Source organism: Giraffa tippelskirchi, chromosome 7, assembly GCF_054371585.1.
Source record: "Giraffa tippelskirchi isolate mGirTip1 chromosome 7, T2T-mGirTip1v1.2.pri, whole genome shotgun sequence".
In the NCBI taxonomy this organism is placed as follows: Eukaryota; Metazoa; Chordata; class Mammalia; order Artiodactyla; family Giraffidae; genus Giraffa; species Giraffa tippelskirchi.
The window spans coordinates 142556693-142569761 of NC_137281.1; the positions used below are offsets into that span (position 1 = coordinate 142556693).

At 47.5% G+C, this 13069-nt stretch overlaps 1 protein-coding gene and 1 long non-coding RNA gene across 4 annotated transcripts in view; one reads left to right on the forward strand and one right to left on the reverse strand.

Moving 5' to 3' along the window:
• The window catches only part of LOC145513234 (uncharacterized), a 52410-nt gene extending 45773 nt beyond the window's left edge, over positions 1-6637 (forward strand). Inside the window, exon 7 of the long non-coding RNA XR_014059226.1 lies at positions 6176-6637. This is a non-coding gene — a long non-coding RNA (uncharacterized LOC145513234). The remainder of the gene's footprint in view (positions 1-6175) is intronic.
• Positions 1-13069, reverse strand: part of MAP3K9 (mitogen-activated protein kinase kinase kinase 9) — a 78818-nt gene that overhangs the window by 48934 nt on the left and 16815 nt on the right. The gene's annotated exons all lie outside the window — the stretch shown is intronic.

Sequence of the window (13069 nt, forward strand, 5' to 3'; positions counted from 1 at the left end):
CAAGCCATCATCCACATCTCTTTTTCCTATTCTAAAATGTGTGCCTGATCCAGTGATTCACCTCCAGACCAGCAGAAGTGCCCCCCAGAGAGTGGTAAGAAAGGCTGAGGTTCATACATCAGAAAGGCAAAGAATAAGCATCAACTCCAAAACTCTGCACCTGGGGTCCACCAACAGGGAAACGTTACTCATTGCTCAAACACCCCAGAAAGGACAATTCATCATGTTCAAAAACGGAGGAAAGGTTATTTTAGACAGGAAGATTCTCCTTGCTCCATCACACTCCAGGGCTCAGAAAGACTCCTATCAGACCAGCCTGGTGCTATTAACAATGGTCAGGGTATCCTGGATGGAATTCTGAAGCACAAGGAACAGCCCCTCACCAGAGGGCAACGTGCCCCAACTAGCCAACTCTTGACATGCTGGACTCTGTCCACAGACCTTAGGGCCCCACCCCAACTAATTGGAGCATCCACCCTCCTCTCCAGGAAGGAGCCAACATGGATGGAAAGTGATTTGGTTAACTAGTCTCTAAAACACAACCTACACCCAGGATCACAATGAGAACTGACAGAATACCCAGGCTGTTACTCCAAGAGATCAAGACTCATCCCTACTAACATTCCTGTGTGAAAATCCACTGAGTTTGGCCAGTAAAAGATACCAACTGCTTCGGTTATTGAAAAAGTCAGCGGACACTTAGATAGGCAAAGGGGGAGGAACAGAATGGGATGAAGAGATGATCTTATCAAGGAACATAGGATGGCACTTCGCTCATTCTCACATTTCTATGCCCATTCGTTCTGGCTACAAAGCTACACCTATGACCACTTTCATCATCATTACTGGATTTATGTATTTATGGAGCACTTCCTACATGCCAGGCACTGTGCTAAGCATTTCACAAGCACTATCTCTTTTAAAAACCTCAAGAGATGGGCAGTGTTCTCATCTCTATTTACAGATGAAGAAACTGTGGCTGAATCAAGTGAGAATCTACCCCAAATCACACAGCCAGGAAGTGGCAAAGCTGGATGAGTGGCTTCAGCTGCCATGTGCATGATGATGATCTGATTCTGCCCTATTTTATTTGAGCACCTCCTGTGGAATAACAGGCAAAGGAAGAAACTCCTTGGAAGAAGGTCACAAAATATACATCTGCTCTTGCAACTGTAAAGAAGGGTCAGGGCTTAGTCCATGGGAGAGCATCAGAAGGCCACTCTAGGGAGGGGGAATAATGTGATTCCAAGCCAGAGAGGAGAAAAAAACCTTGATGCCCCAAAGAAATAGGAAAGAGTCCCTTGTAGCTGGAGCAGAACCTTCATGAGGGGAAAAAGGAAAAGACGGAGCTGGAGCACTGGGCTGGGGCAGGACCGGAAGATGCAGGCCACACGGAAGGGCTGGGATCTATCCGGGAGACACAGGCAGTTTTTAAGCAGGGAAGCTGTGTGAGCAGATTTGTGTTTTAGTCATACAACCAAGGCTGCAGTGAGACAAATGGAACTGAAGAAGCAAGAGTTTGGCCGCAAGGACACAAGAAGTAACCTTTTAACTGTTCATGGAAGGTGATGAAGAATGAACTAGACACTGGGGGTGGGGATGACGGGAGAAGAGACAGAGTCATTAATTACACTAAAGGGAGACGGAGTGGCCAGCAAGTCCTAGGAAAATCATCTGGCTTTGCATGACCCGCTTGCTCAGGCAGGAAATCTGTATGTCATCAGTCTCATAGGAAGGGACCAGCATTCAGTGAGTACGGGGGGGCTTTTAGATGCTCCATTCCCCTACCTCTGTGCCAACATCTGCCCACCCGTTCTTTCCTTCCATCAGGGACCAAAGCTGCCCATCTCCCTCTGGCCTCTCCACAGCCACCAAGGAACACGGTTCCTTTGCTTTCAATTGTAACCACCAACTCACACCTTACTAACTGTCCCCGTCTGGGCCACATGCCGCTCCACAGTCCAGACACGCTAAGACCAGACATTACTTGCCAGAAAAGCTCCATGCTGCACTGGTCTGGCACAGTGGGCCAGCCCCAGATGCCAGGGCCCTGCGCTTCACGGTGTCAGCCAAGGGTGTGCAGCCTAAAGCTTAGGAAACGGCCAGGGCTAAGAATCAGGCCAGAGGGGATGGATTTGACAGATGAGCTTCCCTCGGCTGACTAGGGTGTTCCTGGGAGCCGGTCCTCAGTCAGGCACCTGGGCCTTAAGATAACTAACAGGAGTGCGACACAGAGGCCTTGGTTCACACCCCAAGAACGCCCAGGGTTCCAGGCCACTCCCGACTGGCTGGCCATGTCGTGACGATGTGCCTGGGGAGCAAGGGAGAATCACATGTACACATGTGGACCAGCACTTGAGAAGCAGCTCAAAGCACCAGGCTTCTTCGTAATGTGCCCACGTCTGTGCTTGCCACATGATTCAACAGCAAGAAGGGTGGCCTTCTGCTGCCTTTTGGGGCTGGAAGATAGAAGAGAATCTGGTTGGGAATCACTCTATTGAGAGACAGACAGTGGCTCCAGTAGCCACAGCAATTCATCAGCCTGTTTTGAGCTATTTTTCAGTGACCCCTTGACTAGCCCCAGTTTTCCCCAGAAACTCCCCTTTCATCTCTTCTTTGGAGGTTGTACCCCCTTCTTATCTCACTCATGCTGCTGAGGAGAAGTTTTCTTACAGCCAAGCTTCCCGTGATTAAAACAGAAAAACTGGTATCACCTACCTCCCTGACCAGAGTCGCCAGCACATGTTTGCCGAATACCTTGCTCTCACCAACATCCTAAAATATGACTATTTCAAAAGTCAGATCTTTTGGGCACCTATAGCCCACAAATCTAAGATCCACTTAGGCACCTATAGACACTGCCATCTTGTGCAAATTAAGCTCAGATAACACAGCTGGGACTCCAGCCCTGAGCTCTTCCAGACACAAATGGCAGCAGCAGGAGACAGAAAGCCAGAGACAGAGCCCCTACGCAGCCACTTTCCTTATTAAAATCATCTCCAACACCCACCTGCCCTGAATATCCCTACCACCCAGCTCAAAGTGACTGAGGACAGTTGCCAGATCTCTGCCATGCCTGGGAAGCACCCAGCTACAAACTAGATAAAAACAACTAAAAACAGAGTCAGCACATCAGACTCTTGATGATTTTGTCAACAAAGAGTCATTCTTCTTTCTTGGCATGTTGGAGGGGGGGTGCTGCTGCATGACTGGCTCCCTAAAACCTTGTATCTTCAGCTCTGCCGTCAGAATTCCCAGGGCAGGCATAGCAGGTTGATTTTCCAAATGGCACAACACCTCCCATCTTAAAATGCTTCCTCCAATGAGACCCAACACCCCTCCCACTGAAAGATGTGTCCATGTGGGCTGTCTGTGAACCTGGGTGGGCCTGAGACTCCCTTCCACCGCCAGGAAGCAGAGGAAGTGACATTGCGTGACTTCCAAGCCAGACCAGAGAGGATGACGCAGCTTGGTCCCTGGAGCACCTGTGCTTAAAGTCTTGAGCCACCACATAAGGCTGAGAGCCCTGAGACACCATGCTCCCGGAGGATAATACACCGGCAACCTCACCAGCCACCCCAGCCTTCCAGTCCTCCCAGCCCAGGCACCAGATACGGACACAAACAAGCTATCCAGATGATTCCTGCCTTCATCTGCAGCCTCACCCCGAGCCTTCAAATCTTCCCAGCAGAGGGAGGCAGAACAAGCCATTCCTACTGAGCCCTCCTTTCCTGACCCCAAATCTCCATGAGTATAATGAAATGGCTCTTGTTTGGGGTGGTGTGTTCTGAGGCAACAGGCATGGAAGCAGCTGGTGACATACTTGTGAGTCTATTCTCAGATCTGCTGCCACCAGAGAAACAGCTGCTCTTGGAAACAAAATTTTAAGAAAAAGAAAAGTTCCCTTTTATTGAGCATTTACTTTGCACCAGGCACTGTGCAAAGGGCTGATGTACAGAATTTCACTTAATGCTCATTCTGGTGCTGTGAGTTAAAACTAGGATTATCCCCACTTGACAGAAGAGGAAATGGGCTCAGAGGCTGAGGACCTTGCCCAAAACCAGGCGTGCCTGACTCAGAGCCCCTAACGCTGTACCACACTCTGCTCTTCAGCCATGCAGAGACGGAAGCTGTTTGCATAGGGAAGACTCAGTTCCTTACCACAGACAGCCTGGCTTTCCTGTTCAGTAGGCCAGATCTGGGAATTTCCTGAAGAAGCCAGGTAACAGGGGCATGGCATCGACAAACACCAGGCCTTATCTGAGCAGGGGCCGGCTTCCTTTCCTATAAAGCCATTGCTGTGGCCTACCACCCATTTGGGCTCCCCAAGTGGCACTAGTGGTAAAGAACCCGCCATAAGATATGCGCAAGTTTGATCTCTGGGTCGGGAAGATCCCCTGGAGGAGGGCATGGCAACCCACTCCAGTATTCTTGCCTGGAGAATCCCATGGACAGAGGAGCCTGGCGGGCTACAGACCACAGGGTTGCAAAGAGTCAGACACGACTGAAGCAACTTAGTGCGTGCGCACGCACACACACACCCCACCCTTTTACTGATTCTCCCTGAATCCCACTCCTTCTTTAAGGTCTATCCATCAAGGCCTTCCAGAGAATTCTCCATACCCCTGCCCGTCTCATATACCCCTGGCACACTATTCCATACGGCTTCATACTGTTCTGGTTGTTGGGGGTTGTTTACACCACACAGCTCTGAGGATGGGAAGAAGGTGGTGGAAGAGACATCTATGTAGGCATGTGATAAAATGACTGACCCATCATATTGCCTACGGCATCGTTATAATAGCAGACATAGCCGTCTCCCACAAGGACCTGTTGGGCTGAGAATCATCACCCAGGCATGACACAAACACTCCAGGCTCTGCGACCTGTGCTTCACACAAGGCATCAAGGGGAGAAAGGATCTGAGGGTGGAGAAGGAAGCAGCATGTCACACCATAGAGACCCATCACCATCACCTTGCGAGGGAGGGAGCCCCAGCCACAAAGGCTCAAAGCAATGGGAGCTGCCATTTTGAACCCCAAGTCCTTAATCGTCCTAGAAAGCTAACAGACACAGATTAAAGTTTCCTGTGAGTCATTCCTCAGCCTCTCTGCCTAAGTAGGGAGGGACCAACCTCCAGACCTCCTCAGGTAAGACTAGCTTTGTTCTGACTCACCGTCTTCCTGTCGGTGCTATGGATGCTCTTGCTAGTACCTTCCTTCCACCTCCATGCCCACTGGGATGGGTGAGACAAGGCGTGTGCCTGCACCTTTCCAGCCTACCTCCAAAGAATACTGTACTTCCTCTGGGATGGAGCTGAAGATCTTACTATAGCGATAAAACTCAAGACCACATAGATTCTCAAGGTGATGCAGTTCAATTTCCAGGAGAAAGCCAGCCTGTTCCTTCCTTCCTTGGTACCTGGGAAGGTGGGCATATTGGGCACAGCCAGAAACTGCTGGGAATAAGCTCCAATGCCTTATGTGCTGTCCTTTAGGAACTTCTTCCTTTTTCCTGAGCAGGGACACTTACTCTTCCTGGAAGGTCATTATCGGTAAGCTTCCCATTCCCAGTCACTTCTCCTATATACTACATGTCAAATCAAGCACCAAAAAGCTCATGATGGGCCTAAAACTGGCCAGATTCATGGTCCATCCAACCCAGAGCCAGGCAAATAAGGCCAGACTCACATGTTAGAATCAAGGGGCAGAGATGTGTTCAATGGCCAGAGGAGGATCCTAAAGTAAGTCCAAATTAGGTGGACTTGACTTATTTTATTAGGCAGAGGGCTCATATGGTCCACTGCAACACTTCTTAAAGCCATTTTTTCCTCCCACTCATTGCCCTTACACAAAGAAGCCCACAAATTTCTTGCTTAAAATTCCATTTGAAAAAACATTTCTGTTGGGCTGAATGTGCAGGATTCTAGTCCTTGTCCCCTTCCCTGTCCTCCCATCACAAAAGCTCAAAAGTACCAGTAGCAACAGAGTCAAAATTCTCTGTGTGAGGCAGGAGAAGGGGATAGTTGGGAAGCTTCACTTATAATAGATCTGTGCGTGCATGCTCAGTTGTGTCCAACTCTTTGTGATCCCATGGACTGTAGCCCTCCAGGCTCCTCTGTCCATGGAATTTTTCAGGCAAGAATACTGGAATGTGCTGCCATTTCCTCCTCCAGGGAATCTTCCTGAGCCAGGGATCGAACCCACATCTCCAGCATCTCCGGCATTGGCAGGTGGATTCTTTACCTGTAAGAGTTTGGGCACTATTCCCTCAGTGATCAGTCCTAATCAGGGCAGTAAGGAATGAATGGTGAAAAGTCTACAGCAAGTCCCCTACATACAAACCTTCAAGGTGCCAACTTTCAAAGATATGAACGTGTATCTGGTTCCAGCAAGGAACCAGAGCCTGTGTCATCAACATCAGGTGTGAGTGAAATTGCAGCTCGCCCTCCATCTCCTACAGCTGAGGATTCTTCAGCTCTACCATCTTCCACCCCCTCTCCCACCTCCAGTCAGTAACTCTTCTTGCCTGTGTGCTTGATGCCAGACCCAGTATTCTAGCTGTTGTACTGTATTACTGTACTTTTCAAGGTACTGTACTATAAGATTAAAAATCATTATTCTTGTGCTTGTCTTTTATATACTATTTGTATGAAGAGTATTATAAACCTATTACAGTACAGTACTATCTAGCCGATTATGTTAGTTGGGTAACTAGGCTAACTTTGTTGGACTTAAAACTGGCCTTATGAACGTGCTCTCTGAAGGGAACTCATTCATATATAGGGGACTTATTGCGACTTCTTTTTCACAATATTAATGTAAGAATATAAGCGGGCACCACAAAGCATGCCTAGCAATCTGTCTTCCACGGGGCATGGAATTGCCATACTGGTGCAACACGGTCCATCTGGTTACACACTCAGCTGCAAAAGCAGTGCCCCAGGAAGGCCTGCTTACCTCCCAGATGACACGGAGCTAAGAGTTGTGGCATCTGAACAACCACGAAGGGCTGTGCCATTAACAAATGTGTCCAGACACCTTCTGAATGTTGACATTATTCTTCTGGTTAGAAATTTTTAAATTCCATAAACAAGCATCTGTGAAGTTATCTGGAAATCTACAGACACGTCCTTTGTTTAACCAAACACAAAACCGTAACACAAACACAAGCAAAACCAAGATAAAACCAATAGGGCAGAAACTTCCAGAGGCGTCAGAGGCCCCTGAGCTGGAAAGGTACACAATCACCTCCCTGCAACTCCAGATGTAGGGACGATCCGCCCCACAAAGCCACAGGATTAGAGTTCAGGCACCATCATTCTCTAGTTCTGTTCTTGGGCAAGGCATTAAACCTCTTTCAACCTGTTTCCTCTACTGTTAAATGGGGGTGATTACCACCTCTGCCTGGTGTACCTTAGATACTGTTCCAAATCAAACCCTATAGCACCAAATACAAAATATGATTACTCCTCATCCTAACTCTAAGAATACAGGGGGTGGGGAAGGTAAGGGGACGTATATTGCTTCACCATGAATAACAAGCTAAGGGAACACAATCAGACAGCGCCACAGCACATTCATCACCTTAAATCACCCTAGAGAAGCTTTTACCGGGAAAATGTAAGTTGATTTTCCATTACCATCCATGGGACTTGATGGAGTATCCTTCCATATCACCAGCTGCTATGCACTTGGGACAGACAAGTAATTTAATCCAAATAATTAGGAGGGGTAGGTCTCCTATGGCATTGGGGGTAGGGAGGGGAGAAAAATTGCCAATGGTAGTGAGATTATTGATCCACCCCTGGGCCTCCTATACCTAAGTTCAGGTAGCCAGGAGTTCACTGCTTAAGATATAAAAATTATTTCAATCTGATTAAAAAACGGGCCAGGATAGAAATTTTTCCTAAGAAGATACACAGATGGCCAACAGGCACACGAAAAGCTGTCCAACATCACTAATCATCAGGGAAACGCAAATTAAAACCACAACGAGGTATGACCTCACACATGTTAGAATGGCTATGATCAAAAAAAACAAGAAACAATAAGTGTTGGTGAGGATGTGGAGGAAAGGGAATCTTTGTGCACTGTTGGTGGGAATGTAAATTGGTGCAGCCACTATAGAGAACAGCATGGAGGTTCCTCAAAAAAATTTTAAATATAGAAGTACCTTATGATTCAGCGATCCCACTTCTGGGTACATATCCAAAGGAGATGAAATCACTATCTAGAAGAGATCAATTAGCAAGCTACATAAAAAACCAAGTGTCCATCTTTGGATGCACAGATAAAGACGAAGTGTATACGTATTATGGAATATCATTCAGCTATAAAAAAAAAGAAACTCTGCCATTTGTGCCAACATGGATGGACCTCGAGGGTATTACACTAAGTGAAATAAGTCCGAGAAAGACACAAACTGTATGATCTCACTTACCTGTGGAATCTTAAAAAAGAGTCGAAGTCATAGAAACAAAACAGAATGATGGTTCCCAGGGGCTGAGAGGTGGGAGAAATGAGATGCTGGTCAAAGGGTACAAACTTCCAGTTATAAGGTAAGGAAGTTCTGGGATCTAATGTACAGCATGGAGACTATATATAAGCATAAGCATATAAGCATATAAGCATAAGACTATATATAAGCATATAATCCTTGAAAGCTGCTAGGAGAATAAATCTTAAATGTTCTCACCACACAAAAGCACGGTAATTATGTGAGGTGATGGATGTGTTAACTACTCCTATTGTGGTGATCATTTTGCAATATTTATGTGTGTCAGGTAATCATGTTGTACACCTTACATGTACACAATGCTATATGTCAATTATATCTCAGTGAAACTGGGGGGAAAAAAAAGAAGAAACAAAGGTTTTTTTTTACGGTTTTTTTCCTCCTGAAAATTAAACCACCTAGAAAAACAGTGAATACTGTTATCCTTCTACGTAACACAGAAAAGAAAATGACCAAGTTCATGTTGGCAAGCAGGAAAGACAGACTTCACTCCTCAGCTTTGACCTCTGGGTCCTGTAAGTTAGTCATTGCTGATTCCCTGGTTGGTGTCAAGAGCCTCATGCCACCACTGCCCACCACACTGGCTGGAAAGCCAGGCAGGGTAATTGGCCATTGTCAGGGTCTGGGAGTGGCTGAGAGAAAGAACACAGTCATGAGATTCAGGAACCCCAAGTGGATGGCTTTTAGGCAAGCCACTCAACTTCTCTGGGTCACAAAAGAAGGTTCCTTTAAGCTCTAACCTTACCAATAAACACAAGAGAAAATTAGGGTCCCTGGAAACAGAAGACTATCTCTGTTTTACTCAACCATGGCCCTTTGCCCTTCCCCTTGGATTCTGAAGATTAACAGAAGGCAGGAACAAAAAAATATAAGTGTCCAGACAGTATGTGAACTATGACTATAATGGTAGAGAAGATGAGGTTTTGAGCAAATCATATATAACCATTAAAACGCCAGATTTGCACAGTGGAATCCAGGATAACTTTTTTTTTTTCAATCATCATCCTTCTTCCTGTTACACTGCTGTATCAGGCACATCAGGTTGGAAACAAGTCACCAGGATTTGCAGGGAAAGGTCTTACCTATAAGATCCATCACTGCCTCTCCCTTGCCCCAGGTTTGGGGTGCCCCAACTCTGCTCCCAGGGATGGACAGACAGACGGAGCCTTCAGAGGTGGGCAATTCCAGAGGCAGACATTAAGCTTCTGACTTTCCAAGCAACTCCAAGGAACCCTTTCCCTAGGGTCCCAAGCTCCTGAAGAGTTTATGAAATGGATATATAAAAGCCAAGGCTGGACAACCATAAAGGCAGCTCACCCAGTAAAGGAGTTTGAGTCCATCCAGAAAGGAAGTAGGAGCAGAAAAGGCAAGATTTCACAGCAAAATTGGAACTGCCGACGAACATCTGGACTGCGATATGTAAGCCCTATGGTAGGCAGAGTTGGGGAGCGGGGAAGGTAGGAGCAGGGAAAATGGAAGAAGGAAAAACAACAACACTTCTGCTGTCAAGAATCCTAGTGGGCAGGATATAAATTAGGAGACTGGGATTAACATATACACACTATATATAAAACAGACACCCAACGTGGACCTACATATATATCGGTTCTCCAGTGGTTAGGACTCTGTGCTTTCACTGCTGAGGAACTAAGATCCCACGTCACATGATGTACCCTCCCCATCCCAAAAAGCTTACTGAAAAAAAAGAATCTATAGTGCAACTGGAGAAAATATAAATAAAATACTGAAAATACAAGTATAAGACAAATCATACTTGAAAGTACAAGATCACTAATTGTGGATGTAAATACCGAGGGAATACAGCTGCTGGAATTACATACTACTGATCAGTAGATGTATGTACCACTTACTCTGTGTTGGGCACTGCTAAGAGCTACACCTACCTGATTTTATTTAATCCTCACTTCTACCTAGTAAAATGAAGGAGGCGGGATTATGATTATTCCCATTTTACATTTGCAGAAACTAAGAGAGTACATCCTTTTCCGAAGGTCCCAGCTAGCATCAGAGTGAGGACTCAAAACCAATGTCACCTAGAGCTCACGTGGGCTCATCTCCAGTGGAAAAGGGGATTCACCTCTCAAGTGTGGGCTCTAAAGGAGGAGAGCTTGAGTGTTGTCTGGAGAAGGTCTCTGGGGGCAAGGGGATTCATGTACGGGAAAAGGCACAGGGCTGGAATCTGTGGTGATCAAAACCACAAACATTTCTTGAGGACCTTTTAAGTGCTGGGCACAACCAGATTTGGAAATAAAGCTGCAATACCAAGAAGGAAAAGGGGTAATCATACTCCATTCTCCTTCCAAAAGAAGACAATAACACTCAAAATAAAATCTCTTTCGCCCACTCTGAATATTCCAGGGTCTCAAAAGAAACTGTGCCACAAGACTGCTACGTTGATTTGGGGAAGTTGGGAGGGGGGTGCGAGAAAGGGCATTCCCTTTGACCTTGGCAGCAAATGAAAGAGCGAGAGAAATATATTGCCTTCCTCCTGGGGCAAAAGCATTTTAATTATCAGCTGAGAGGCCAGCAGAGCCATAAAACTGGCCAGCTGTCCCATTCAATCAGGCCAAAGGCCATAACAAGACAAGGCAGCGTTCTCAGGGGGCCAAGCGCTGCAAGTTAAGGCTGGGTCCGGAGACAGCAAGAGGCCCGCACACAGGAGGAAGGAGCATCTGGGGATCGGTGCCTTCCGTGGCTTCAGCTGAAACAAATCTGCCCATTTTGGTGGAGAAGGAAATGGCAACTCCAGTATTCTTGCCTGAAAAATCCCATGGACAGAGGAGCCCGGTAGGCTACAGTCCATGGGTTCGCAAAGAGTCGGACACGACTGAGTGACTTCACTTTCTTTTTGGTGAGAGGGATAAAACTACCCCTAGCTGACTGGGCAGAAAGCAGGGCTTTCTGGCTGCCTAAATCCCCATAATACTTTAAAAAGGGAACCCCAACTAGAGCCTGTGTCTACCTAAAATAACAAGGGATAGAAAGAGTGGGGAAAGGAGCAGCCCTTCACCGAGTGTGATTCCAGGTGATACCTCCATGCTAAGTTTCTTCAGTCGTGTCTGACGCACTGCGACCCCACGGACTGCAGCCCGCCAGGCTCCTCTGTCCATGGGATTCTCCAGGCAAGAATACTGGAGTGGGGTGCCGTGCCTTCCTCCAGGGGAGTCTTCCCACCCAGAGATCGAACCCACGTATCTTACATCTCCTGCATTGGCAGGCAGGTTTCTTACCACTAGCACTACCTGGGAAGCCCGGGTGATACTTGGCGCACATCATATCAGGACATCTTAAAACAGCGCTGCTCTCTTTTGTCCTGTCCATGTGTTACAGATGAGAATCCTGGCGGTCCAAGAAACACGCCCAACATCAGGGGCACAAGAAGTAGCCTAAATCCGAGTCTCTCTGACTCCCAAGCAGTGGTCCTTCCATGAGACCACATGGCTCCCAATGTCAAGCTTAAGGGAGAAATACTTCTCAAAACCTTTGAGTTTCCCACAGAGAGCGAAAATCCTGGGAAAGTTAGGAAAGAAGGTGAAGCGTGATCCACAGCCTTAACACTTCTCATGTCTGTGTCTCATGGCCACTTCTAGTGTGCTGCATGAGCAGTCTCCCACACTTCTGTTGGTGATGGGCACAGAGGCACAAGATTAAAACCACTTAAGTGGTCTAGGGGGCTTCCCTGGTGGCTCAGTGATAAAGAATGTCCCTGCCAATGCAGGAAACACGGGTTCGATCTCTGGGTGGGGAAGATCCCCTGGAGAAAGAAATGACAACCCAATCCAGTATCCTTGCCTGGGAAACCCCTTGGACAGAGGAGCCTGAGAGGCTACAGTCCATGGGGTTCACAAAGAGTTAGACACGACTTAGTGACTAAACAACAACACCCAGTGGTCTGGAGCCCCGTCTGAAAAAGCCTTGTGTTGTTGATTCAGAGAAGTGAGTGGGAAACCAGCCGCAGAGCTCTGACAGGCCAGGATACCCCTCGCTCAGCTCCAAGGACAGAGGTGGCCTGTGACGAGCCGTGTCCTGCTTCCAGAAGGAAGGCTGCCCTTAGTGTATTGTAAGTCCCTGGCATGATTCATGTGGCCAGTGCATCTTGTCTCAGCAAGGCCATCTGCCACGCTCCAAGCAGCAAAGGGGGAAGGGAGAACCCATGGGCTCCGGTCACCTATTTCCCCGCTGAACCGCTTGGTGAAGACTCCTCATAGGGAGCTCTGGCCCCTGCAATGAACCCAGTAAGTGGGGAGCCTAGGTGCACTGTAGCCAGACACAGATTTAGACAGAGCATGGGGTCATCACCCACCCCCAACACACACACATTCACACTTCAGATCATGTAATGTCAGCCCCGGGAGGGAGGGATCTCAGAGACCATCTCATCCAAACCTCTCATTTCACAGATGAGGAATCTGAGGCCCAGAGAAATGACGAGCTGTGCCTGGGGCCACTCAGCCCAGGGGGCACCTGGTCAGGGCTCCTTCCACTGCCCCATCCTCTTCTTACCCAGATGCCCAACTAAGAAGCTCTCCTT